Source organism: Euphorbia lathyris, chromosome 2, assembly GCF_963576675.1.
Source record: "Euphorbia lathyris chromosome 2, ddEupLath1.1, whole genome shotgun sequence".
Lineage (NCBI taxonomy): Eukaryota > Viridiplantae > Streptophyta > Magnoliopsida > Malpighiales > Euphorbiaceae > Euphorbia > Euphorbia lathyris.
Window position 1 is genome coordinate 83519107 of NC_088911.1, and position 4563 is coordinate 83523669.

At 33.6% G+C, this 4563-nt stretch overlaps 1 long non-coding RNA gene across 1 annotated transcript; it reads right to left on the reverse strand.

The window, feature by feature from the left end:
• Window positions 1-1845: 1845 nt before the first annotated feature.
• LOC136220641 (uncharacterized) lies at window positions 1846-4334 on the reverse strand. The gene is made up of 2 exons (XR_010684648.1): window positions 4119-4334; window positions 1846-2099 (listed from the first exon to the last, which is right to left on the reverse strand). It is a non-coding gene; the product is annotated as an uncharacterized lncRNA (long non-coding RNA).
• Window positions 4335-4563: the final 229 nt, after the last annotated feature.

Sequence of the window (4563 nt, forward strand, 5' to 3'; positions counted from 1 at the left end):
TTTTGCTTACTTCTTCTGGTTTTAGGGTTCATTTGGGTTTGCAGTTGCCGATATCAACGTGATATCAACAAACCCTCCATTCCTTGTTTGTTTATTTTCTATTTTCGTGCATATATTTGTCGATATCAATCGATATCCTATTTGCAATTGATAAGTGTTTGGTCGATATGTGTCGATATCACATAGATATCGACAACCTAATTGTCGATATCTATGTGATACCGACAACCTAATTGTCGATATCACATAGATATCGACAACCTAATTGTCGATATCTCTCTTATTTTAGCCTATGTAGCCCATTTTAGCTTAACTTCTTTATTAGCTTACTTGTATGTTAGCTTATGATATATCTACAATAAAGTTCAGCATGATCATGGACAAAAGAGGAAGAGAGATGAGCATGTTTCTTTTTCCAAGAAAGCCATGGAGGGTTTAGAATATAAGTATGAAAAAGCATTTGGAACGGAAAGCGTCATCACAGTTAGGTGTAACGGAGATTCAGCAAAAAATATAATGAACAATTTAACACCAAATCAAAGAAAGCTACTTAAGCAAAGTTGCTTCGGGCAATATTGTGAGATGGAACTTACACAATTTGCAGGAGTCATCTGCCATACCCTTTTAACAAGAGAGATCAAATATAAAGACCTAAAACCCATGGAGTTTTGCTTCAAAGTTAGAGGTGTTGAGTTGAGATGTGGAGATTGGGAGTTTGGACTCCTAAGTGGGTTGGATTGATTGTTGTAGTATTCTTAGTCGTTCTGTAGATTGTTTTGTTCTTTAGAGAGAGAGAGCGCGCGAGAGAGAGAGAGAGGGGGAAAGATACAAAGTTATGTTATGGAAGAAGACAATGGCAAAGTTGGAAGTTGTCTGTTAAAATATGTTAATCTAGAAATGTAAACTAACTCCTAAAAAGGGCTAGTTTAGTAATTGTCCCTTTTTATAATCACATTACATATATTAAAAATGGTTTTCAAACGGTAGAAAATACAAGTTGAAATGAATAACAATTTATTAACCGAATTTTATACAAAGTTGATTTTTTTATTAAAGATTTAAATACGATAGAAAAAATAAAAGATGAAAATTTTAATATATTGAAATAAAATTCAAAAGTTTAATAAACTTAAAAATGAAAGGTAAAAGATCTAACCTGCTTTTTGCTAATTATTTTCTGATTAGATTTTAATTTCGAGTAACTCTAGCTATGGATATGGATATGTACTGTTTAGAATGGCAATAACTATTAATTATAACCTGTGGGCCTTATTATGCCTGCCTGATTGAATGCTAGCTAGTGGAATTGCTTTTTTCTTTTCTTAATGGGTTAATACACATATTTGCCCTTGTATTTATCTGTTTTAGCACATTTGCCCTTATATCAAATAAACTAATAAATATATCCTTAAACTTTTCAAATTACAACAAAAATGCCCTAATCTAACAGACTAATGATATGTCACTAACAGTGTAACACGTCAGCCTCCACATCACTTGCCACTTCAACCAGCTACACGACGAAATTTTTCCCGACGAAATTTCGCGACAAACATTACACGACGAAAAATTCCACATCAATCACTCTAAATCTGTCGCCAAATGGGACCATACCTATAGATTAGCGATGAAATTCGTCCCCACACCTACAGATTAGCGACGAAATTCGTCCTCTATACAGTAATTCTAAATTTGCAACTTTAGCTGTAGGGACGATTTTTAAGTGCCCCTATTAGTAATTTATTTATTTTTATATTATACTTATAAATAAATTTTATACCTAATAATAATAATTAACCAATTACTTAAATTTAAATCAACAAAACATTCAAATCATTTGAAAAAGAGCATATAATATCAAAATTTCATAAATTTCATAAATAGATCTAAAATGATATATTACAAGTGTTATTTCTAAAATTACATAAGTCATAAAATTGATTCCTAAGTACACAATTGATCTGCAAACTTCTATTTAAACTCATCCAAATCGTTGTCAAGCTTGCTTAACCTCTCTTTGGATGCTTTATCAGTGTCATTTTTTAGAGAGAACTTCTCCATTTTAAGCTTTGTCGCTGCTTCATCAACAATATCTATGGCTGGAAATCACAGGTAGGGGTATTAGTAACTTGAAACTTACTTGAATAAAGCACATTGCAATCTAAACAAATAGCAAAAGTTCTTTTTCTTTTGTGAAGTTATTATTATGTTTGAAGGATCTAGTCTAATTCTCACCTATACATGCAAAAGTACACAAACTAATATACATATAGAAAAGTGCTTTAGTAAGCCAAATTGCCTACTGCAAGACAAGTGGTATAATATTAAATTTCCTACTTCCTAATCATGCACATCACACAAAATCAGGATGAAATGAATAGGAGCAAAGAAAAAAAATGAAGAAATGTAGCTTAGTTAGAAGATATCCCATATCATGATCCTCAATGATATTAGATACACTATTAATGGACACTATAAAATGTAGCTTGGTTAGAAGATATCCCATATCACAAATGTATCCATTGAAACAACTGCATCATTTATAAAGTCCAGCACCTGCGAAAATGTATGAGGTCTTAACTCATCATAATGGACACTATTAACCAGGGTATATCATGCAAATATATTTTGCAAGAGAAATCAATTTTTGCCAGTTTATTTCAGCCAATTATGTAACTTCATTCGACATATGGAAGCAACTTATTTCAGAGTAATGTTCCTGATGAAATTGAGAAAACGGAGGTGCCACTAGTAGAAAATAATACCTGTTATACAATAACATGGAAATTTACAAGGGTGAACAAGAAAGATTCAACCCAAGAAACCATACAATCATAGACACAATTAGTAATTTTGAACTCCTTGACTAGAGCTACTTAATTTTGGAAGATGTGAATTTAATGCTCTCTCTCTCTCCCTTTCTCTCCTTAACGTGGTTGTTTTACGAGGCTTTTGTCAATTTAGATCATGAAGGCACTATTGCTGAAACAGAGTAACAATTGTTATCTTTTCTTATATATATATTTCAGGGACTGCTCCCCTAACAGCTGTGCAACTGCTTTGGGTGAACATGATAATGGACACTCTTAGGGCCTTGGCACTAGCTACAGAACCTCCTGTTGAGAAATATATTTGGTCAGAGTGTTTATCAACTGGCTGTCCTTGGAGTTCTCAATTTCGACGGGAAACATTTGTTGGAACTCAGTGGTTCAGATGCTACAGATATTCTCAATACTTTGATATTCAACTCATTTGTGTTTTGCCAGGTCTGATACTTCCTTGACTCTACATTGCTCTTCTGTACCTACATTTGTAATTAAGCATAGTGTTTTGTTGTTTTGGTTGGCAGGTTTTGGTTGGCAGCCTTAATTTCCTAATACTAGCACATTGACTAGAGCTACTTAAACTAAATGAGAACACAACGAGATACGATAGATTAGCCAGAAGCTACCTTAAAAATAAATATTCATCAGTTTGAATAAAGTAAGAGCATAGAGGTACCAGTTATCACACTTAAAACGTGGGAGGAGTGTGCATAATGGGCTTCTCTCGATTATCAAGAATTAAGAACAAATATAACTTGGTATTAGAACAAATATACCAGTTATCACACTTATAACATGCATTTTGTTTGCTAAATTAAATGAAAAATACAGTTTGTAATTAAAGAAATGTTACATCACATATAAATGGAAACAGAATTCGGAAAACACAAAGGTATACCTCCCAACAAAATGAAACCCAGACTCTCTCATTCCAACTCACCACATCTGTGTCAGACATTTCATCGAACACTTATATGGCATACTGAAAATAACTGCACTTTGCATACAATCCAAAAAGGGAGCCCCTCACAAAAATATCAAACAAAATACCAGATTTCAACAAGCGTGAATGTAGCAATTTTACTTGTTTACTAGATCATTTACTAATATTCACTTATAGGAACTCCTCACACGGCAGCTCAAGGGTCCAAGTCAGCTTAGCAAACAAAATTAAACAGACCCAAGCCTTTCCATGGATTTGTTCCCTTTTAGAGTTTTCTTCTTTGTTCTCAAACAAAGCAAATCCATAAAAAAAACCATGAGAAAGATCGAGAAATAGAAAGAGTGACTTACTGAAACGGTTTGAACCGAAGAAAAATCCGTCGTTCTATGTCGTTCTCAGAGAAGAAATCACCGTTGCTTTTTGTTGTTTCCCACTCTCACTCAATCGTTCCCGTAGTAGATCGTCGCTCAAACAGAGCTCAAGGTGGCTCAAAGGTGCATTGGATTTCAACGAGATAAAGGGAAGAGTCTGCTGGATGAGTTTTAGGGTTTTTTCATTTTTTATAATTATGTGCCATGTATTATAATTTTTATTAGGGTTTAAAATTAGTTTTAATGATGTGTAATATGTTAATTGGTATTATAGGATTACTAGACTAACGGTGTTATGCCACATAAGCCTACTGTTTAGATTAGGGCATTCCAGAATCAATATGGAAGGACCTCTCCATGGGCTTTGTGTTGGGGATACAAAGAATGCAACGAGGTATGGATTCCATCTTTATATTTGTTGACC